Below are 24,351 nucleotides of genomic sequence, written 5' to 3' on the forward strand. Positions count from 1 at the left end.
CTGCTTGAAAAGTTACTAAAAAGTTTAGAATAATGACTTCAAGTTGAATAGTTCTGTGTGATTTGTACATGTTTTGTTTGTCTTTACTGTATCAGTAAATCATCTTAGTTTGTGAACTGAACATCTGATCTTTAGGACTCTCTGTTCTCGTCCACCCTTTCTCCCCAGACCCACACAAGAACTATGAGCCTCCCACTACACAACTGCCTATTTCCAACATTCAAGAGACAGAACACAGTGAAGAATATGCATTTGACAAGTAGCATAGAAGATCTACAGGCAAAATTAGGATTTGCTCATGTAAATTAAGAAATAGAATATGGCATGGAGTTTAACAGTACTTATTTACAATCATACTAAGAAATTAGTTGGCATACTGTTTACTTCAGCCATTAAAATAATTATCTGAAAAGATAGAAATGTGTAACAATTATATTGAACACTGGATTCATCATAACCTTTTCACTTATAAATTTCAGACAGTCTGTCTTAATAATAAGATAGAGAAGTTTTGTAACATGGAGTACAGCAGATGACTGCCTAACTTCTATTAAATCGGATGTTTTTGTTACCTTTAGAGGATTGATCATTGCAAGTATTTGTTGTATCAGTTGCAAATTTAAAGTATTTTGAAGAAACTTTTATGCTCTGGTCCTGCATTTCTTGGGTACCTAATCTATTCCATAGAGAATCCAAAAACTTCAGGAGTGGGCTGTGGGTGGGTACCCCTTTTATATGTCTACTTTGTAATAGCTTGTATATACAAAAATCAGTAATTCTTTTAAATAGAATGTCCCGTAAACCCTACTTTCGAGGAAGTTTTGTATTATACAGCCGAAGGACTGCACAGTATTTGAAACTATGGGGAGGTTGGAACCAAATCCTGTAGATTAGATATCTCTATGAAGTAATAATAAAAGAATGTGCTGCAATTATAAATAACATCTCAGACATGAGACAAGCACTGCATATTTATTTTAGCTGCTGGACAAAGATTACAAATGAACTTTTAGCTGATAAATTCTTTTCTAAGCCAAGAAGTTTTCTGCATAGATGAAGTTTTGCTAGTATCTCTCAATTCAGTTTGCATTCATACTTTTCTGCTTTTATGGATTTTTTTTTTTTAGGATATATTCTACCACAAATAAATAATTAAATCACAGATGAACTGTCAAAAGGGAACATTCATATTTTAACGCAACATTAACATTTTGGTAATTAACATGGCAGTTAATGCTTTTAGCAGATGTAACAACATTAGACTTGTAAATTTTAATTAAAGTTAATGGTTCACGATAGCTGTAGGGATCAGGCATCCTCTCTGGATATGTAATACATGTCTAATGTGATTAGAAATACTAATTGAAGAAAAAAGGTTTGCAATAGTAATGACTATTTCTTTATAATCTTGCTAAATCATTACAAACCTTCACCAATCTGTTCTAAATGTATTTTGTAGGAGGAAAACTGAAGAGTCAAACAGAGGAAATTAAAGGGGGTCAACAGAACACTCAAGAGGCTTTTGATGAATTGAAAGAAGGAGAAACATGAATTTGTATAATCCTTTCAATCATTATCAAAATCCCAAGAAATTCTATGAAGCTGAATTTGGTTACATTTCACATCGCTTTGGGATTTAATTGGGAACTAATGTGTTAGCTTTAATTCCCTCAGAGGCTCTGAATTCAAATGGCAGGTATGGAAAGAGGACTGGCACTGAGAACTATGACTCAAGTGGACATTTCTAGGCTTTCATGTAAGTTAAGAGATCAGTGTTGAGTTGTTTGGGAGGTTGCTGGCACGTGAAACATTTTTTAACAAGCATAGGGAAAGGATTGTTTTGACTAAGGGTGACTGCATACTGTTAGCCAGCGATAAAATACACTTCAATTATATTATGAAATGCAAACAGTATTTTTTCACATATTGGTATTGTACAACAACTTCTGTAAGGGTAGGATCCAGAGCCCATTGAAGTCAATGGAAAGATTGACTTCTTATTCAGGCAATACTGCCACTGAAATTCATGTACTTTCCACTGATTTCAGGGTTGGAAACTAATTTTAGTTTTAGGGGGGCTAACAGTTATTTTTGTAGATGAACATAATTGTATCTTTGTCTCCATTTGTCATCCCCTTCCTAAGATCATCATGACTTATTAATTATTTGTATTTCAGGAGAGGCTGGGCCTTCATTATGGTAGGTACAGTACAAACACACAGAAAGAGACAGGTCTGTCCTGAAGTGTTCATAATCTAACTATACTAAGACAAAGAGTAGGAGAAAGACAGTTGTAGTATCCCCATTTTATAGGGGGGGGGGGGGACTTGAGGCACAGAGAGATTTGCTGAAGGTAGCACAAGAAGATTGCATAAAATTATAGGTCGAACAATTTCAATTCACAAATTTCCAGAAATCATGATGCGTTAAGACACATTCACAAAGGGGGAAATTTACCCTTGTCCAGCAAGTCAACACAAGGTTGATGGAATCAAAGTAGTATAGAACTGGAAGGGAACTTGAGAGATCATCTAGTCCAGTCTCCTGCACTCATTAACCATTTTAGTCTCATATAAGCCATCAAAATAGATAAGGATTTAAATAAAACTTAAGTGATGCATGGCCCCTAGGCTGGCCATCTGCAACGAGGTGAATTTTGCCCACACAGAATAAAAAACTAAATCTGGCAAACTGTTCACTGTGAATCGTTTGCCCAGCTCTAATGCCTAGAAAAACATAATGGGTCACACCAGGGATGAATTTGTCCTGATATTTTCATAACCTGTCCTTATTACTTATCCCTCTTTCTAATAAAAGAAGGGTTATGGTGGCAGAATATATTGAAATCTTCCCCCAAATATTAAATATATTTAATGAAATATAAAAAGAAGCCATTCTCTGTAAGGGGCTGTTCCAAAGCCCACCGAAGTTAGTGTGTCTTTCCATTGACTTCAGTGACTGTTGGATTGGGCCCTAACTATCATCCAGGATAGGGTGTGTATCAAGGGGAGAAATCCTGGCTCCACTGAAGTCAATGGAAAAACTCTCAAAATCTGCTTTTTTGCCTCCGGCCTCAAAACCCACTTGAGGTGTGCAACACTAGCCTAATAATTCAATTATCTTGTATACCATTTTCCATTAGACAATCTCAACACATTTTATAGACACTGAACTAAATTCACCTCTGCTAGTGCAGGGGGGTTATAAATAGTTTTCCTGGATTCCCAAGTGGATTCACCCCTGAGGTGTGGCAGTGTGTTTATGTGCCAATGTAATGAAGCAGGCTCTTGGGGGGACACAACTGGGAGTATCAATTCAGGACAAATTGCATGGGGGGAGGGACAGCTCAGTGGTTTGAGCATTGGCCTACTAAACCCAAGGTTGTGAGCTCAATTCTTGAGGGGGCCATTTAGGGATCTGGGGGAAAAAATTGGGGATTGGTCCTGCTTTGAGCAGGGGGTTGGACTAGATGACCTCCTGAGGTCCCTTCCAACTCTGATATTCTGTGATTCCTTAGAGCAGGGCTGTCACAGCCCAAGGCTGCACGTCCTTTATTATTAAGGCACACCAAACCAGCCAGAGAGGACTTCGGTTTTACCCCACCGGCTAACCCGCAGTCATACAAGCAATTCCCTCAGACACTCCAGTTTCCCAGTATCACCACCAGCACCACTCCTTATTGGGATGAATCATTATGAAAACCAGTACCCCAGTAAAAGAAAAAAGGTTCTCCCAATCCCAAAGGGCCAAGCCCCAGACCCAGGTCAATATACAAGTCAGATCTTTCCCACAAATCACGCTGTTGCCAATCCTTTTGGATCTAAAATCTAAAGGTTTATTCATAAAAAGAAAGAAATATAGATGAGAGCTACAATTCGTCAAAGTAATCAATTGCATACAGCAATGGCAACGTTCTTGGTTCAGGCTTGTAGCAGTGGTGGAATAAATTGCAGGCTCAAATCAAGTCTCTGGAGTACATCCACAGCTTGGATGGGTCATTTAGTCCTTTGTTCAGAGCTTCAGTTTGTAGCAAAGTTCCTCCAGAGATAGGAGTGGCAGGTTTGTAGAAATTTTGGTGGTGCCCAGAACCCGGCCCCCCCCCCAACTCCACCCCCCACCTGCCAAAGGCTCTGGGAGGGAGGTTGGGTGTGGGGAGGAGATCTGGGGTGTAGGCCATAGGCTGGGACAGGGAATTGGGGTGCAGGACAGGTGAGAGGTTGGGCTCTGGGAGGGGGTCTGGGGTGCAAGCTCTGGGATGGAGTTTGGGTGCTGGCTCTGTGATTGGGCAAGGGGTGGGGGTGCAGGAGGCGGTGAGGTGTGCAAGCTCTGGGAGGGAGTGCGGAGGGCTGGTGTGCAGGTCCCGGGAGGGAGTTTGGGGGCAGGATGGGGGTGGGTGGGAAGGGGTTGGGGGTGCAGGCTCTGGGATGGAGTTTTGGTGCTTTATGCAGGCTCCGGGCTGGGACAGGGGCTGGGGATGCAGGAGGGGATGATGGGTGCAGGCGCTGGGACTGAGTTTGGGTGCAGGCTGGGGGGGGGGGGGGTGCAGGCTCTGGGAGGGAGCTTGGGGATGGGAGGGGGCAGAGGGAGGAGGTGAAGGCTCTGGGAAGGAGTTTTGGTGCTTTATGCAGGCTCCGGGCTGGGACAGGGGCTGGGGATGCAGGAGGGGATGATGGGTGCAGGCGCTGGGACTGAGTTTGGGTGCAGGCTGGGGGTGGGGGTGCAGGCTCTGGGAGGGAGCTTGGGGATGGGAGGGGGCAGAGGGAGGAGGTGAAGGCTCTGGGAAGGAGTTGGGGAGCCAAAGGGGTGGGGTGCAGGCTCTTGGAGGGGGTGGTGGGGTGCGGCGCTTACCTGGGGCTCCTAGGCAGGACAGGCTGGGAATCCATGTGCTGCTACCCCCAGGCACTGCTCCCGCAGCTTACTATTGGCCACAGGGGTGCTTGGGGTGGGACACAGACCCACCCTGCCCAGAGGCTGCAGGGAGGGGCCAGCAGCCATGTCGAGCAAGCAGGCAAGAAGCTGCTCAGCTCTGCTGAGCTGGCCTGTTTTAAATGGCCCGGGAGATGCATCGGGGGCAGGGCAGGGCAGGGCAGGGAGCTCCCGGGGCGGAAGGCAGGGCCGAGGGAGAGACCTGGCCTCAGACATTTCTGGAGCTGGGCCCCAGGCCAGGAATATTCCTGGTGCCCAGGCACCATGGGCCCATAGGACTCACCACCCATGTCCAGAGGTAAGAAGCAGGATTGAAGACAAAATGGAGATGATGAAGCTGCCTTTTATAGTCTCTTGCCATGCAGCCTGTGCTTCCGTTGTTCCAAAAACAAGTTGCCCAGCACATGGCCTGAAAGCCTTAGAGGCCTCTCTGGAGGCATGTCCCTACATGCCTTGCTGAGTCATAAGGTGTATCCGCCTTCTCTCAATGAGTCAGTTGTATAGCTGATGGTCCTTAATGGGCCATCAAGCAGGCTAGGCAGTGCTGATGCCAAACTGTCTGGGGTGTCACCCGGAGGCATAGCACAAGTTTGAAATACAGACAGTATAGAGCCAATACTTATAACTTTAAATACAAAATGATACATGCATACAGAGCATAATTATAACCAGCAAATCATAAACTTTTCATAGACACCTTACTTGACCTCCTTTGTACAAGATTTGGTGCCACTATAGGACCTTGGTTGCAACAATAATCTATATGGTCACAGTTCATGTCAATAACATCACAGCCAGATCTCTCAACAGTTCAGCAAGGGAGGGGAGCTGTAAGCTGTGGTTGGGGCATCAGTGCATTCTCCAGGTGTCTTAGACATTCCCCCTCCCTGGACAGTCAGATGGAACTCTGCCTGGGTGTACACGTTAATAGATCCTGATACAGGTTTGTGACTAAAACAATAACAACTCTGTCTTTCCTTTATTAATTTAATGTGGCTTTTACTCAGCAATAACCTAGATGTAAGGCAGTTTCTAGCAGTCATGATTTATTGGAGCAAAGAATCAACTCTGCTGAAAGATAATTGAATTTATCTTCTTACACTTTTAGAGGACTAAAGACCAGGTCTTCTGCTGATGTAAATCAGAAGAACTGCTTGGAAGTCAAAGGGCCTTTGCTGATTTACACTAGCTATGGATCTGGGCACCAGTCGTGATATCTGTGATATTGATATTTTTACATTGCAAGTACCATGTGCACTTTCCAATGCTCTGTCATCTCATAAAACACAAATGCATTGGAAAAACAAGCATAACCTTGGATCATAAATTTTGACATTTAAAAATCTTCTCCACCTTCATTACAGTTCCTTTTTCTATGAATAATCCATGTTGTTTCCTTTTTCTGAAAAGGAATTGCATGTTTAAAGGGCCATTGTCAGGTACAATATATTATACAACTGGTTTTTTGATGTTGGGGTTTTTTTTTTTTTTTTTTTTTTTTAAAAAAGAACCTAATAGATTCTTTTAAAAAATGTCAGTGCAAGCAGTTTTGTTTGGAGACAAACAATCCATTGCACTAGTTGTGCCACAAACATTGCCGCAGTGGACTACAGCATGAACTTGAAAATGAAAGTGACTAGTCTATTTTCATTGTCCAAGTTGAATAAAGTGCAAAAGGGCAGATTTTCAAAAATGGACAAATGGTGAAAATCAGGTTTTTAAAATATTTCCACTTTAACTAGCTAAAGTGTTAAGTGTTTTGTTTTTCTTACATATTTTTCATTTGTGAGACAGTAAATGTTATAGCAACAGTGTGGGAAAGAGGTTAATGAATAACAGAATAAAGTTTACCAGGAAACTGATATAAAATGATCTTATCACTGTTGTATAAAACTCCACCTTGATCAAATAGGTAAATGAGGAGGATTGACTAAGACAATGAACTGGTGCTTTCAATTATATGAGATTTCAATGATTTCTGCTGGTGTGGAGGAAAAAACACTCTGAGCCAGACTGGCAGTTCCAAGAGGCATATTCAATGAAATTACAAGGTGGCAAATTAAAAACTGATAAAAGGAAATAGCTTTTCACACAGTGTAGGCCAGGACCAGTGCAGATTTATCCCGTGAAGCAGGAACCTGAAACAGTTTCCCTGGCACTATCTTCAGCTGGGCTGAGCAGATATTTTGTGCAGCAGAGAATAGAAAAAAAGATTAAGGTAGATGCACATAAATCTGTATCCATATAGTAGGGAGGGAAAGCAATCATCCAAAAGAGCTGATTATCCAGAAGAACTGAGACATCTGAACTAGATATTATCTAACAAGTTTGTGAAAGAACAAGCAGGAATTTTGAATACACATAAACTCAGTGATGGACACAGACAGAAATGTCTTAGGCTTATCCTGAATTGAGTCTTTGGGTAAAATTCAGGAACATCTGTGAGAGCAAGTGTTCTAAGAAGATTTACAAACCTGTCTGGTTCTGGTCAGGTGAGAAATCCAGTGACTAGCCTTTTTCTGGCATTTTGTTAATTCTGCCTGAATGCTGGCTGAAAGCAGGAAGTACAGAGTCCTATAAAAATGAAAAATGAAAACAAAACAAAAAAAAAAACCAGAAAAGTTCTTGATTATTTTGGGAAGAGTTGGATGAATAATGCAAAAATAAGACTGTCGGCATGAACTGTAAGTGAGTTCTTTGGCCATGTTTGTCTCGCTATAGTGATGGTTTTCTACAAACAGTTGAGTGATCTAATTCTTCTGCTACAAATGTTCACTGAAAATGAATTTCGAAGTCATTTCAAATTAAGATATGGAAGTGTTCAGCCCTGAGATGTGTAAGAATATCCATCCAGTCAGGAAACAGAAATAATATCATGTGACTTATTTGACCAGTTGCAACTCATCAACACAATTCAAAGTTTAAATAGCCACAGTCAATCCATAGAGTAAAAAAACAAAAAACAAAAATGGGATTTAAGAAGAAAATTGATTATACACATTCTATAAGGATGAAAAAAAGCTGTTGATTTAAAATATATTTGTTTGCAAATGATTCACTCAGAACTTTTTAGTCAAAGGTTTGGGTCAATTCTTGGATTATCCAAATAGTTTTCTCATCCCTACCTAAGTAACTGCAATGGAGGCTCTATTATTGGAGACATTTAAGATTATGATATATAGGTCACTGGTGTACTGAGAGCTCTGCCTATTGGACTGACCAATGTTGTTTCATTGTAGTTCCCTCTCTGTCTATATCCACCTTTTCTCTCTTGGCTATACTTAGATTGCAAGCTCTTTGGGGCAGGAACTAGCTCTTTGTTCTGTTAGTACAGCACCTAGCACAATGGTGTCCTGGACTATGCCTATGCTTTGTAGATGCACTATTAATACAAATAAATTAATAATGATAATAAAAAACAGTACTGGGAGTAGTGTACAGGAGGCTTCAGTAGGCCAACATGGGATGTGAGCAAAATAAATGCTCAAGACTTGTTCTTGGTTTTGATTACGAAAATACTGTAGGGGCATGAAAGGGCATGCACAAGGGGGGCGGAAAGCAAGGGCACAGACCTCCCTATAATTGGCAGGGGCACAGAGCTCATCCGACCCTGTGGCCACAGCGGGGGTACACAAAAGCCACCAAATTTTTATTCCTGCAGACACCTCTGCTAGAGGCTAAAATGTTTTTTGTTTAAATTGTGAAATAATAATAATAAAGGGGAGGACCCAGGCATTTGCCTTATTCTTTTGGATAATCAGGTTTAGCAATGAACCCATCAGTAACCCAGGTCTCATTTGTACACCTTTCCTCTGTGGCTGTGCAGGGGAATAATGATCCCCAACCATTCTTTGCAGTCTTCTAGATACCTCCCAGATTGTGACTCTGGGGCTGTGTGTGTGTGTGTGGGGGGGTGGGGTGGAGGAGGCAAAGAATGGGAGCTGTGTGCCTGATGGTCCCCTTGCAGCCCAAGAACAAGTGATCAGGGAGTAGATGGGGATGGAGCCTTAGTTTCACCTCCATGCACCAGCCAACTGAGCTGACTGGGCACAGGGAAGGTATAGTAAACTGCCCTCCTTCCTCAAGCTAGGAGGGAGCAGGGGAGGAATTGTCTGAGGGCATGGCTACACTATGGATATTAAATGGCATAGCTACGTTGACATTGCTTCGCCAACACAGCCCTTGTCAAGGTTCCTTCCCCACTCTGAACTCTAGGGTACAGATGTGGGGACCTGCGTGCAAGACCCCCTAAGCTTATTCTTACCAGCTTAGGTTAAAAACTTCCTGAAGGTACAAACTTTGCCTTGTCCTTGAACCCTATGCTGCCACCACCAAGTGTGTTAAGCAAAGAACAGGGAAAGAGCCCACTTGGAGACGTCTTCCCCCCAAAATATCCCCCCAAGCCCTACACCCCCTTTCCTGGGGAAGGCTTGATAAAGATCCTCACCATTTGCACAGACCCAAACCCTTGGATCTTAAGAACAATGAAAAAGCAATCAGGTTCTTAAAAGAAGAATTTTAATTAAAAAAAAGGTAAAAGAATCACCTCTGTAAAATCAGGATGGTAAATACCTTACAGGCTAAAGAGATTCAAAACATAGAGAATCCCTCTAGGCAAAACCTTAAGTTACAAAAAGACATAAAAACAGGAATATACATTCCATTCAGCACAGCTATTTTACCAGCCATTAAACAAAAGGAAATCTAACGCATTTCTAGCTAGATTACTTACTAATTTAAGGAGTTATGAAGATCATTCCTGATCCGTTCCCAGCAAAAGCATCACACAGACAGACAGAACCTTTGTCCCCCTTCCCTCCCCCCCGGCCGCTTTGAAAGTATCTTGTCTCCTCATTGGTAATTTTGGTCAGGTGCCAGCGAGGTTATCTTAGCTTCTTAACCCTTTACAGGTGAAAGGGTTTTGCCTCTGGCCAGGAGGGATTTTATAGCACTGTGGACAGAAAGGTGGTTACCCTTCCCTTTATATTTATGACAGCCCTGTAGTGTAGATGCAGCCTACATGGATGCAAAGGGTTTTTCTATTGCTGTGGGAACACCACCTCCTCAAACAATGGTAGCTACAAACAAAGCTGCATCTACACTGGGAGTTAGGTCAGCATAGCTATGTCTGTCAGGGTGTGGTTTTTTCACATCTCTGATGTCACTATGCTGACCTAAATTTTAAGCACAGAGCAAGCCCAAGTCTGTGTCAGAATTCCTTCCCAATGCTCTTGTGGGTGTGACCCAGTTTAGATTGCCCCTTCTCCTGGGCTGAGCCCAAAAGTGTCAACGAAGATTGGTATTTGTGGGGATAGCCTTTGAGACCTTTTTTACTTTTTTTTTTTTTTAAGAACTTTGGTTTTGTTATTTAGGCTTTTTTAAATCTGACATACAGCAAAATTATGCTGATTTGATTAGATTCAAGTGTGGGGTTGGTATAGGGAGTACTACCCATCCAAAGTTACACATTAACCTCCTTTATATACATTTTACATATTACATTACATTCACTGTACATTGCATTACATATTTTGGAATTGGCTTGGTTACTTTGTCAGAACCAATCCCTGTACAGCATGTTTTGCTCATACACTGTCCATGTATGACCTACTTTTTACCTTATTTTTATATTTCAACTTATTTTATCCATTATCTTGTCCACTGTAAATGATTCCCTGGCTGTTTCTGTTTATCTGAACTAGTACAGACATTCTGTTTTCATCTTGCTAATTCATTTACCTCCCTACTCCTGTCTCCCAAGAAATAGAATAATAGAATATCAGGATTGGAAGGGACCTCAGGAGGTCATCTAGTCCAACCCCCTACTCAGGACCAAAGCAGGACCAATCCCCAATTTTTGCTCCAGATCCCTAAATGCCCCCCTCAAGGATTGAACTCACAACCCTGGGTTTAACAGGCCAATGCTCAATCCATCCCCCACCCCCCATCCAATTACTCATGTCAAGCCAGAACTACAGGACTGTGACTCAATTTGTAGTAGGAAGAAGCCAGTGTCCCCACATTTCCCATCATATTTTATTGATCAACAAAACTATGGAAAAGTTTCATTACAAAAGCTGAAACTATGTGCAGTTCCAACTGGTTTGGAGTTTCAAATTCTAAACTCAGTCCAAGTTCATCAAAAGATTCAAGGTTGGTAAGAATCAGCCAAGTTTCCAGCTAATCTTGGCTGATTTCTGACTTTGTGTCAAACAAAGTGACAGTTGTGGCTTCAGCTAAATTTCACTGTGAATTGTAGGTGTTTTGATGCCCAGAACTCAATGTGAAATTCAGCAGTGCTAACCACTCCTCACCCCTCATGGTATAGAATTGAAGAAAAGATTTGTACAGAGCCCTGGAGACTCAAGTTGCTGATTTTGCATACCTTTACAGGTCAGCTTGTTCAGGATTCTTCTATCCCCAAAGCTGTGCTGTATTAACTGTAGCAGTTTGCATAAAGTAGGAGAACGCCTTATGTGGATGCAGTTATACAAGTATAAAATTGTACATACTGATAAACTTAGGCATCGTCTACACTAGAAAGTGGAACTGCATTAGTATTAGTGGAGGTAGTATTATGGGTGTAAAGATGCTTTCTACTGGTATAGCTATGCCCCGATAGGAAGAGAATAAGCTGTACTGCCACAAGCACTTTTAAACTGATATGTCTGCATTTGCATTATGAGGATTATATCAATAACTAGTCCGCTTAAAAAAAACAGCACCCCTACCTGAAATAGTTATAGCAATATGTTGTGTACACCAGGCCTCAGTGGTATTAGCACTGGCTTCGGGGATTAGAATTTTCTGTCCACCTCCAAGACAGAAATGAGGAGAGAGAACTGAGTCCCAGATTCACTGAGTACACAGCATATCACATTCACAGCTTTGGGGAAAACAAGTGCACACACTGGCTACTTTTTTTTTTTAACGATCACAGTGTAACTATGTTGTCTACCCTCTTAAGGTTCAGGATGCCTGGGGTCAGCCAACCCTGTTCAATTGTCAGACCCCACTCAGAAAGGGTCAGGTGTTTTCTGTAAAGGGTTGACAGAACTCAGTTGAGGGAGGTAGGTCCTTGCGGTAGGTCCTGCAGGAAAGTTGTATCATCCTTTGGGTACTCAAAGAGGCAAGGAGAAAAGCTTCTGGGGGCTGTAATCCAGGGTGGGCAAAGGAACTGGTATTGTTTTTGATGTTTTTCTTATGTTTTATGTTTGAAGATTAAAACTGTACCTGGAAAGAGACTTGGGTGGGGCAATGAGTCCTGGCTAGGAGCTCCAACCTGAATCAGGGGAAACTGAGGCAGTGGCTAGCCCAAAGCCAGACTGTGTAGGCTGCACTGCTTCACACTTCTTAACAAAAACGACAACAACAAAAGTCTTAAAATGTTGCCTCTATCATCCTGTGTATTGTTCTCCAAACTGAAAGACTCAGGGTTAAAAATAGATCTATGGTTTCAGGCTGCTAATCACATCATGAAAGTTACATGTCAGCCAAGTGGATGGAATATGTACTGACCACATTGCTCCTGCAGCATACCTGCCATCTAATCAATAGAGCAAAACTGGCATCAGCTCCTTGGGAATTAAACTGTTGTATCCAGGGCTTGAAATGCGATGTCATAATAAGTTCTTCTAGGAAGATCATCAGTTGGGAAAACAAAACTAGATGCTGGAGTACGGAGAAACTCCCCTGCTCTGATGTCATTTAAAGAGTGTTTGCAACAACTCTGAAGTTCCACGTTAGTGTCCATTCAATTTGTGCAACATCTAAATAATCATTAATTGTAATAATTCCTGATCTGAGTAATGCCTATTTCTTGCCAGGCTTCATATCAGACAACCCCCCGTGTCAATACTGCAAAACGGAATCCTCTTCTAGCTTTTGCTGTTTGACTTTCCTAATGAATAAGGTATGTTTTATTTTTTAGGCCCTATCAGTGATTGTTCATCTGAAAGAGTGTCATTTATATTTTGTTTGGACTACTGCATTAGAATTCAAACTGAAAATAAAAGGTACTTTTCAATAAGTATAGCCATCCTTTGTGTACATTTTCTGTACTTCACCTTATGAATAGGAAGCCTAATGAACATTACTATATTATGGAGGCACCAGTCACAACTTTATAGTAAAAATCTCAGTACATCCTTAACTGAAAGCAGGACTAAAATCCTCTTTCACATTTATTGACTGAATTTAGTTTAAAAGAATATGTATTTTTGAAAAAGAAACATAAAAATTATCCCTTGGTGAAATTTTGCCATGATATTCTCCTGGGTTTTGGGTTCTTCTGGCTCAGTGATTCTCAGCCTTTTCCATTTTGGAATCCTCTTCCCCTTAGCTATATTGGAAATGGAATAGTGGCCATGCATGGCCCTCTGAAACCTGTTTGTAACTCCCCTGGGAGTTGCAACACTCCAGGCTAAGTAACCTGGTTTAGTTAAATGATTGTTCTCCCAAAGAGAGAATATATATATCTGACACAAGCCACTTTTAAAGTTAAACACAAAAAGATTTCCTTTTTCCTCATAAGTGAATTGGTCTTTGTAAACTGGTTGGCGGATACAAGCCCTGGAGAAGGTAGAGTAAAGCCCCATTCCTCAGGGCTGGCTTTATGAACGCAACACAGAACAAAACAAAATGAAATCAACTCAGAACCCTTGATCATAGTCAGCAGCAGCCTTTCTAAATTTCTGAAAGCTGGGAGGGAAGGGACACAGTCTTCACTCTAGGTACCCACACCTGCAGCTGCTTTCCTGGGCTTTTATAGCCTAGACCTAGATCATCCATATGCTAGGCCAGGAACTTAGCTTGTAACCCTTCAGGAGAGTCTTTATGCCTTGCATCCGATGAAGTGAGCTGTAGCTCACGAAAGCTTATGCTCAAATAAATTGGTTAGTCTCTAAGGTGCCACAAGTACTCCTTTTCTTTATGCCTTGTCAGTCTCCTCTAACAAAAGCTGATAGAGCAGCTTGGATCCATCAGCTTCTTCCTTTTTCCAACGTTCCACTGGTCAGCTGCCTTTGTAACAGAGCTGCAAGCTCCCAGTCTCTTACTTGGGCATCAACATGCTCTCTTTTCCTACTCTGTTCTAGCCACTAGTAGTAACAAAGGTCCAAGACAGAGGAAAACAAGAAGTCCAAGTTTTCAGAAACCCAGGTCTTGCACCTCTGGTCCAGAAGCAGCTGCTCCCTGTAACTTCTTACGGTTCATTCCAAGGGATCCTGGGGCTGATGGAAACTAAGGAGGTATGTTGGACTGTGGCTGACCTGCTGTGTTTAACTACTGTGTGTGGGGAAGGCTGTCAAAAGTGTAGGAGGCAACTTTATAAGAAAGGGCTGGAGTTGCATAGCTGAATATGGGTGAGCCTGCCTAACTTGCTACCCACTACTCCCATGATTCACTGCCTTTTACCCTTTGACCCCACACCTCTACCCCCACATTAATTAGTGTTTTTTAAATTTTTATTTTTCTTTATTTGTCACTGAGTTTGTTTTATAGATCAATAATGCAGTCTGGATTAAAGAAGGAACCTGGGTGAGGGCCCAGGGCATGGGTAAGAGAGAAATGAATCAGGGGGAGCTGCACAGAGCTGAGCTGGGGAGCCAAGCTGGAAGGTAAGGCTAAGCAGTGGAGCCCCTCACTTATCCTATAACGGTGATGCCTAGCCACCTGAAGCCTTAGTGTGGAGCCCAGTTTCCTAGACTCAATGAGTAACACTGTTCTCTAGTTCCATGCTTAGCCCTCTTCTGCCCACCCCACAATCCTTACTCCAAATAGAAAAAAAATTTTTTTCTTTATTTTTGTTATCATAGTTATGGCCTTAGGCACCCTTGAGCTCTGACCATAATTATGGGTTATACATTCACATTTTTTAATGATCAATAAAGGATTGATGTAGCTTTCATAATTTTTGCATAGATCTGTATGCTGTTTTATACAGGTGCCCGTGGGTAAGGTAGAGCAGCAGATGGCTAAGGGTGGTAGTAAGATTTTTCTGTAATGTTTAGGAAAATCTATGTGCATGAGTGATCACTATTAGTAACTGTTCTAAATTTGGTATTCACTGTAGAAATTACAGAATTGAAATTGCTAAAAGGCATAAACCTCACAAAGGGGAGAAGAGTTACTTAGGGCAGTATGTGTGGTGGTTAAATAGGAGTTATGGGATGAAATTAAGAAAGTGTAAATATAGGCTGAATACCAGGAACAACACCCTGACAATGAAACTTATTAGATAGTGGAATAGTCTCTCAAGGGAAGTGATGAAAGATCTGAGACTTGGGGTATTTTAAAATTAGTGGACAAAGCACTAGGAAATATCCAATAGGGTATATATCTTTTTCATGGCCAGGAAGACGGTTGAGTAGACCTAAGTGGTCTCTTCCATCTCTAGTTTCCATGATGTGCAAACAGCATGTGAGTGATCGTCCTTTAACAGGATGAAGGATGGAATATTGGAGTGGGAAGGTTCCATGGCAGTTGGAAATGACCATTGGGAGCGATAGTTGGATTTGGACAGCTCAGGAGAGAAGCTGAAAATTGATGAAAGTTTAGTGATGTCCACAGAAATCCCTAGACGAGAGAAAAATGGGGCGAGTTGGGGAGGGAGAGTGAATAGGAGTCTGGGTAAAGTATGTGAGCAGTGCAGTAAGACAGAGAGAGAGGGCGAAAGACAAAACCCACAGGGTCAGGGAAAAGGGAGAGCAAAGACAGGCAAAGGGAGAAAAGCAGTGAGAACGCCCCCTGGAACAGGACAAGTGACCTCCCAGGTTATTCTCTTTTGAGTGCACCCAGCCTTGGGAGTATTTGAATTGCTGCCTGATATGTCTCAGTCTCTCCTAGTGGTTATGAGCAACTGATTTTCTGTCTGGGAAAAGATGGAAAGGATTTTGTATCAGTAGTGTCTGGAAATGATAGCCATTGTTGTTGCTTTTAGCTGCAGACAACTGATGTTTAGCTACTCAATGTCCCACGATCTCCTGTGGTCCAAATTGAGAGAAATTCCTCCTTTTTCCATCACAATTACTACAGATACATGGTGGCTTGCCTGATTAAATTTCCAGTTGCAGACTAGGCTTTTGATTGGTAGAGGGGGAAAAATCTTCAGGAGAGATTATATTTCTTTTAAGTAACTTATTGAAATTGTCTGTTTGATCTGTAGTGTTTTCATGCTATAATCTGAGGAAAAACTGAGATACTCTGCCCCCTATAGGAAAAATTGGTAATAAATAATTTCTGGCTTAGTAAATTGAAAATTATTTTTATGAGAGTTTAGGGTCATAGATGTTGCATGGTACCTTTATTAAAGCTAGCTCTGGAAATAAAAAGGTTAAGGATCTTTCCTCTGAATCCTCACCCTTTGGGGAGTTGTCCCTACTGCTTGCTGGGAAAGATGATCCCTGAAATGAAAAATTCTTCTCTCCCATCTTGATGCCAAGCTATTTTTTGTAGGATATTTAAAAATAATCTTTCACCCTTAGTGGATTTTATGTCTAACTTCCAGTTCCATAGTCAGAATTGTCACCTTGCTGCTATGTTTAAGGCTGTTTCTCTGGCTGACAAAATCAAATGATATGCTATATTGAATAGCAAATTGTTGAATTATTAATAAATCTGGCAACTTCGGAGAAGTGAGACTGTTACAGCATTATTATTAATTTATTGTTTATTAATTGTTATTAATTTCCTCAGGGCCTTTGTTAGAGCTCTCACTACATATACTGCATAAATAGTAGATCTCAAAGCTTAAGAGCTTGCCTCAGCTGAAGAAGATGGTATATTTTTGTGAGAAGAGGCACATGAACAAACTTTATTTAAATACTGAGAAGCTTATTACCCAAAATTTCCCATTCACCTTGGAACAAACTTGATTCAAGTCACACCTTAACTGATAAAGGAAAAATTTCAGTTACTTCTTCCAGGGCTGAAAAGAGACTTTGTTTTGGAGAAATAAAATTTCTCATTTAAGGTTTTCTTTTTTCCTCCAAGCCAGAATTAAAAAAACCACAACCCTCTAGATGGATGGGAATACATTTCTTTGGATAAACTACCTGAATCCAACACAGTTCATGGATTGGGAACTCCGATGAACATTCATTAAGAATCATTCTATATACATTCTCAAATTTTATTTATATATTTGTCTTTGATTTGGAGAGCCATTTGAAAGTTAGTTTAGAGTTTGTGTTTCTTACATGTAAATGAGCATATTTGATACAGAAATGTATACCAGTTGTATAGTCACCTTTCTAAACTCATTTTGTCTTTTCTTTCTGAGTCTTTGGTCTCCAAGAGCAAAATCCTGCTCTATTTTCTGTTTCTTGGGATAGCTGGTTCTCTTCACAGTTAAAGCAGACTCAGTAGTTTTCAGAACCCTCCAGTGCTTTGTGAATTCAGTCTTTCATAGCTTAGTCCTGCAAGTGTTGAGTAGTCTGGTCTCAATCCAGCAAAGCATTTAAACATGTGCTTAACTTGAAGCATGTGAGTAGTTCTTATGCTTAGAGCATAATTTGGGGGATTGAGGTCAGACTGCTCAATGCCTTGCAAGATAGTGTCTTTGGAGTACAATCCAATCCATAGTGTGTGAAGTTATTTATAGGGAACTGAGAGTGAAACTCTATTTAGAGGTGAGGTAAAATTAAATGATGAAAATAGTAAAAGAGCAGCCTCCTTGGTGCCTGTGCCATTTGTGCCCATGTGTACAATCCGTCTGCTTTATGCCTTTCACGACTTCATCAGCTAATTGGAGGACCAAGCAATCTGACTTGTACCAATTCATTTTGTGAGCACAAATTGTGTTTGAGAAAGAAAAAGCTGGACCTTGGACCGTCTAAAAATTCATCCTTAAGTCTTAATTTTTTTAAAATGAGACTTGCAAGAGAATTTAAAAAACACACAAGACTTCTTTACAGTCTGAAAGGTTTATTTGTGTATTGAAGTTTTTCTTAGAAATATCAAGAATGTAAAATTTAGTGTTTTCTTGGATTACTAGTGATTAAATATTTGCTGTGATTTCTTAACACCTTAGTTGAAGGGTGAGGATGTTGAATCTTCAAAAGTCTTCCTTTATTTAAAGTGTTAATTAGTTACTGAAGTTAAAGAGGTAATAACAAAAATAAACAGTATAAGGTCCAGATTCGGCAAAGACTTATACAGATGTTTAACTTTACTCACTGTGAATAGTTCTATTCAAGTCAATGGGACTAGTCACTTGGGTAAATTTAAGCACATGTATTTTGCAGTATTGGGGCCTTAAACAGTCTGATTAAAAAATCCCTTCTCTTCACAGTTCACCTGCACTTAACTCGCAGTGTCACTTTAAGACAAACCCTAAATATCTAATATAGAAAATGAGCATCGCCCTTTCCACACCCTTTATTGTTGGGGAAAAAATGAGTATTCATATATCATTGACAAAATGGCAAAAATCCACACACACACACCCCTTGGACTTCCCCTTTAAAGCACTAGAACATAAACATGTAAGGATAATCTAAGGCCAGGCAATCCTGTGGGCACTTATGTCTAAGAGGCAAGAACAAGAAACAGTGGAATGGGCAGAAGGAAACCTGAAGTATCTGAAGATGCACCTAAGGTTTCGTGAATATAACTGACCGTCAAGTTCTGCTGTCAGCTCTTCTACTGGAGGTAATGAGTAATTATCAAGAAAGACCATTCAGGTCATTGTCCAGTTGATAGACAAACAATATAGCTGAAACCCTCTGGATTTTTCTGTGGGTCACCAGAATAGTCTATATTTATTTGCATATACAATAGGCTCACTTGAAGTTCATTCTCCTTTGGCAGACTCTACTAGTTTGAGCCATATTCTTCATACTTAAAATGGGAAATATCACTGGAACAGATACCAACTCTACAAATACGAGTGTAAAATATATATACTGTGTATATTTGTGTTTACGTACACAATGCAGAACTGGTGCTTATATATAACATTTATCATGCACCTTTGACTAAGTCCTCTTCACTCTGCTGCTAATCCATCACAGCCAAGACTACTTCTAACATTCCAAACCTATCAAAAACTTCAAGTGGTTCTTTTTTTTTTTTAAACAGCCCACTACAGAAACACTACTTTGCTTTCTACAAAACAGGAACTTCACCAAAATTACACAGGATGTTGTCAAACTAAAGTATCAGTAGTGTCAAAATAGGAGTGCTCGCCAATTTGGTTTGCGTCTACACAAAGGTTGATGGTATAACAAATCCTACCGAAAGGCTGCCTATTGGATCAGCCCCTCTGGAAAGTTCACACAAAACTGCTGGATATGTGTGTGGACCTCCCTCATAACTTTTAGCCAAGTGATAGGGTACTCAGCCAAGAACTTTAAGTCCCCCACCCCCTTGCTGAAGGGGAGAAGGGATTTGAAGAGGCACCTGCTACCTTTCAGGTGCATAACCTAGCCACTGGGCTATGTAATATGCTGGTTTAGGGCTTTCTCAAGCTTGCCTAATGAATTTGTTCCAGATTAAATACTTTAGTAATTAAATATTTGGCCAGAGAAAGTTAGAATGACTGTGTAGCTTAGTGGTTAGGACACTCCTTTGAGATGTGGCCAATCCCTGTTCAAATTCCTTCTACAGTTCAAGAGAGGGGACGTGAACTAGGAGTCTCTCACATCCTGTGAGCTCACACTAGGCAAACAATTATAAAGGAAGTCCTTCTTCCCCAACTTCATAGCTATTTTGTGTGAGCTATTATAGACTGCTTCTGATCAGGTCCCTGCGATACTTTCCCAGGTATCTGGTTGGCTGGTGGGTCTCCTCCACATGCTCAGGATCTAACTGACTACCATCTTCTTCCAGCTCAGACTGGAAGAAATCTTGAGGTTTGTTTTGCCTTCCTCTGCAGTGAGGGGCATGGATTCCTTGCTGGTTTGAATTACAGTAAACAGTGGATTCTCTGTAATTTGCAATTTTTAAATCAAGATTTAAAGATTTCAATAACTCAGCCTACTACAGAAGTGAGTGGATGAGGTTCTGTGGCCTGCAATGTGCAGGAGGTCAGACTAGGTGACCATGATTGCCCTTTCTGGACATAAAAATCTGTGTGACTCAGGCAGCAGACTTTGTTGGTTTGTGATCTGCTGTGAGGCTCAGGCAGGAGATAGGTGCCTGGACACCTACAGTGAGGCAGCAATGCACATGCCTAGAGACAAAAACTTAGGTGCCATGTGAGTATAATCACCTACAGGGTTAAATGGCAGCTGAGTGGGAGCTTTGTGGATCACAGTGGTTCCTAAAAATGGGACTCAGGCATCTAAGCACCTTTGTGGATTGCACCCTCATGCCATTTCTTGAATTTTAGATTAAGAAGTGATTTTTAAGGATGATATGCTAGTCCCTAATTCTTCTTCTGGAAGGGAAGCAGACAGTAGAGGGAGACAGAAAATTCCCACATATAACTCTCTCTTCTCTCCCTGTCAGGTGCTGCTGCTGTTTCATCTACTGGGGAAGAACACTGGGTCCGTCTACACAGCAGTTAGACACCTGCGGCTGGCCCGGCTGACTCGGGCTTGTAGGACTTAAGCTAAACATCTACACAATTAAACAGTCCCTAATCCTGAGTTAGCTGGCATGTTTTTAATTGAATTGTAGACATACCCACTGAGAACCTCAAACTCTTTAGACTAGCACCGTCTCCTCCTGTTGCTTCCACTCCAGTGTTTTGTGCCTCTTGAGTCCTCATTTCAGCATTCAGAGAGGATCAGGATCTCGAGGGAGAGCTTCTCCATCTCTCCAGAAAGAGAAGAGCCTACTCTCTCGTCTGTACTTTTTAGGGAAGCTGTTCTTATTTTTAATTCCTAAACAAAGGTTTAACTTCAGTTCTCGGAGAGAACTGCTAGAAACAGGAAACATGCCATTAGAAAGCCAGGAATATTCCATTTGCTGGTTGGTAGGAGGCTTTCATTTTTCTCTAATGGATTATGGTTAGTCCTCAAGGGAACTATGACCAGCTAACATTTGTAAACACCACTGTCTAACCTAGGTGCTTAGTTGTGTTTAAAAACATGTTAAGTATCATGTGCTAGCTGACGTTTGCTAAACATACCTGCTTTTCCTACACTAAAAACAGGGACAAAGTCAGGTAGATGGCTGATCTAATAAAAGGTTCTCTCTAGGGACCCATTGTTTGCTTTTCAGAAATCCTGGGCTCTTATTGCTGATTTACTTCAATAAGAGCTCAAACTGCTGAGCCCCTTTCAATCCTGTCAGGGGAGCTGCTGTATATTTTGTAGTGCCTAGGAGTTCTTGGCACGAGTTAGGATACTTCTGTGGTAGGCAATGTACCACCACATAAAAAATAAGTTCCAGCCTGAGAGAGTTTACAATCTCTGGTCGCAAACTCCACTGCATAAAGGAAGAAGGTAGCTGGTTGAGAATACATTTGCTTATGCATGGATGAACTCTCCACTTCTTTTTAGGAGCTGGTCCTGGACCAGTTCATTTTTAAGCGCATTGCAATTCCAAGGACGAGCTAGGCTGTTATGAATTGCTAAAGCCCTGCAGCAGAGTTTGCTAACACAACCGGAACTGGAATTGCCGCAGCACCCAACATCTGATCTGGGTTCAAAAACATGGCTGCAGGTTTGCCCTAGGTTCTTCACAGCGTAACAGCCAGTCTCTTGCCCCTTCCAAAGCAGCACAGCACCCGGGCACGTTGTTTCTGACAGACAGCGGCCTGGCCACAGCACCAGGCGCTCCCCAGTCCAGAACCCCCCCCAGCCTGGAGGCACGCGCTGGGCGCTGCAGGGCTCTGCGAGCCAGACCAAACTCCTGCCGCAACAGCAGTTGCGGGGATACAGCAGCTCCGGTGCGCGCGGCCTAGCTACCTCCCCAGGGCGAGCTTGGCCTCCCGGCGGCACACCCGGCTGTCCGAGCACACGACGCGCCCGCGCCGCTCAGCGCAAGGAGGACGGGGTGGGGGCCCGCGCTGAGGAGGAGCCCGGAGCCGGCCCCGCCTCTCTCCCCTCGGGGATGCCGGGATGTTTACAGTCCTGGCAGCAGCAGCAGGAGGCTGGGCTGCTACCGCCGCGGCCGCTCGGTTCGCGCACGGGGAGCCCCGCAGCGAGCGTCCCTCCGGCGCGGCCCGGCCTGGCCCTGACTCGGCAGGATCTCTCCGCGGAGGCAGGGAGGCCGGCTCCGGGGCTCCGGCGCGCGGAGGAGGCGGGAGACCGAGGACTGTCTGGTGAGGCATGGCGGAAGGAAGGGGCCGCGGCGCCGGGAGCTTGGGGTGCGGAGCCCAGACCGCCCCTGTCGGCAGCTGCGGCCGCAACCAAGAATCTCCCTTCCTTGAAGGCAGCTACCTCACACAGGGCAGCCGCGGCGTGAGGACGATTCCACCTCCCGCCGGGCCCCATTGGCCACCATCACTAGTGGTCCGGCCCCCATTGGCTGCAGCTGCTGCCGCTCCGCCCGAGGCGGGGGGTGGGGAGAGTGTGTGCGTGCGTGTGTCCTAAGCCTGACTCCTGTGCAGAGTGAAACTCTGAGGAGGGGGCGGTGGCGGTGGCGGTGGCGGTGGCACGTGCTTAGTGCCGGGGGGTCGCCGAGACCTGGTCTCCTTCCCGGTCTGGGCCGTGGGGCTCTGGAGCCCCTGTCCCATGCTCGGCAACACCTGCCCGTGCCCTTAGCAGCAGCAGCGTGGAGGCGGCAGCCCCGGCCGGTGCTCGTTCTGGTGGGGGCTGTTTGTGTGTAGGGTCGCTGCGCTTCGGACTGGGCGTCATTTTAAGGGGTCTCTTTTCCTGGAGCTACAGGTTCTAAAGGCGGATTTGCTCGGTCTTTGGCTGAGAGGGTTGCAGAAAACAGTCCGCAGGGAATAGAGGCGGCTCAGGCCTCCAAAAGCTTTAACGTCAAGGAATTTCATTGCTTAAGTTGGGGCTAAAACTATCTTTCGAGGCTAGCTTATTCATGGTAGGACTTGTTTGAATACCTTTCTCTTTTGCTACGGATGATGGGGGAGTTCTGTCCCTCAACCGGAGAAAATGTGGTATAGGGTTGTTTTTTTTTTTTTAAAGGTGATCCTGTTGATGGGGTCTGTTCCACCTCGTTTTACATCTTGTGATTTAGTCATTCTTTAGCTCTGAACATGCAAACACTTTTTACACATGCATATCTTTACAGGGCTTTTGTAGGTTATTCTCATCCTCCTTCGTCTCATCTTTTCATGTCATTTTTAAAGTTAAAATTAAAATGGAAACTTCTTTCCATTCAGAAATGATATATTTTCGTTTCTCTTTGTTGTGATACTTTTTATGGCATATCTGGTGTTTTTTTTAATATTGAATGGATGTTCCAGTCTTGCAGGTGGGCTGGAGCTCAAATAGTGCTAGGAAGTTTTTTGGTCAATATAGGCTCAATTCTGTAAGTAACATTACCCACATGAGTAGTCCCACTGAAAAGTTAGTTGTGTAGGGTCAGCTTCATGGTGGTATGAGGTACCTATTGTTTTAGTATTAATGTTGAAACTTATAGTATGTTATATCTAACTATGGATTTTGCCAGTACCTCTAGGTTGTGTTGAAGTTTTCCCCATTTATGCTTGTCCATGATACTTCATAAAGCATAGTAGAATAATCTCTTATATTTTGACCATATCTACTATCCTGTTAAACCAAAGTAATTTTGAATATATGAGATATGAGTCCTTTTTTTTGTGTTTTGTTTTGTTGCAATAAATGTAATTTTCATCAAGTTTAATTATATGGGAGGAATTCAAATTGTGGAACTAAATTTTAAAAGAAAAACAAGGGCCCAATAGAATGCCAGGACTGTAATACTGATCTTAGGTTCTAAAATTCTTAAAATGCTGAATATCTGATCATTTACATTTGCAGGGGTAGTGTAGTTATGTTGGTCCCTGGATATGAGAGACAAAAGATGCGTGAGGTAATATCTTTTATTGGATCAACTTCTGTTAGTGAAAGAGACAAGCTTTGGAGCTCCACAGAGTTGCAGTAGAAACTTTTTTTTACTTTAAATTTATTTGTGGTGCTTTGGAGAAAGGAAAAAAAAAAACATTCAAATTAGTGCCCATTAATCAGTTTCTTAAATCAGTCCAATACTTATTTCCTCTGCATAGACTGAAAGTCTTTTCACTTCTCATGCCAGTTGAGTGCTGAGTTCACTTCTTGAGGTGATAGCTATTTTCTAACATGTTAATGATGGCACTGCTGTTCAAGCAAGATAAAAATTGGTTTTAAATAACTTTTCTTTATATAAGAAATGTATTTGAATAAGGTTTGCAATAAATAATTATTTATTTGATAAGCTCCGAGATGTAGAATTTACAGTGAATGGCACATTAACCCTTACATTCACAAGCTTTGGTGACTCAGTGTCAACTGGCCTTGTGCAACTAACACTAGATAGTGTTCACAGTATATAAGGGTATATAACACTTAG

General features: G+C 42.2%; 1 protein-coding gene across 7 annotated transcripts in view; it reads left to right on the plus strand.

Moving 5' to 3' along the window:
• The first annotated feature begins 21,914 nt into the window (after positions 1–21,914).
• NEK7 (NIMA related kinase 7) overlaps positions 21,915–24,351 on the plus strand; it is a 127,151-nt gene continuing 124,714 nt past the window's right edge. For 4 of the 7 annotated variants that reach the window (XM_037908000.2, XM_037908004.2, XM_037908002.2 and 1 more), the window contains exon 1: positions 21,915–22,138. The gene's annotated coding sequence lies outside the window, so the exon portion shown is untranslated. Of the gene's footprint in view, positions 22,139–22,372; positions 22,861–24,351 lie in introns of those variants that run through there. The other 3 variants (XM_043552683.1, XM_007063661.4, XM_027826109.3) reach the window with 3 other exon arrangements.

This window comes from Chelonia mydas, chromosome 8, assembly GCF_015237465.2.
Source record: "Chelonia mydas isolate rCheMyd1 chromosome 8, rCheMyd1.pri.v2, whole genome shotgun sequence".
Taxonomy (NCBI): Eukaryota; Metazoa; Chordata; order Testudines; family Cheloniidae; genus Chelonia; species Chelonia mydas.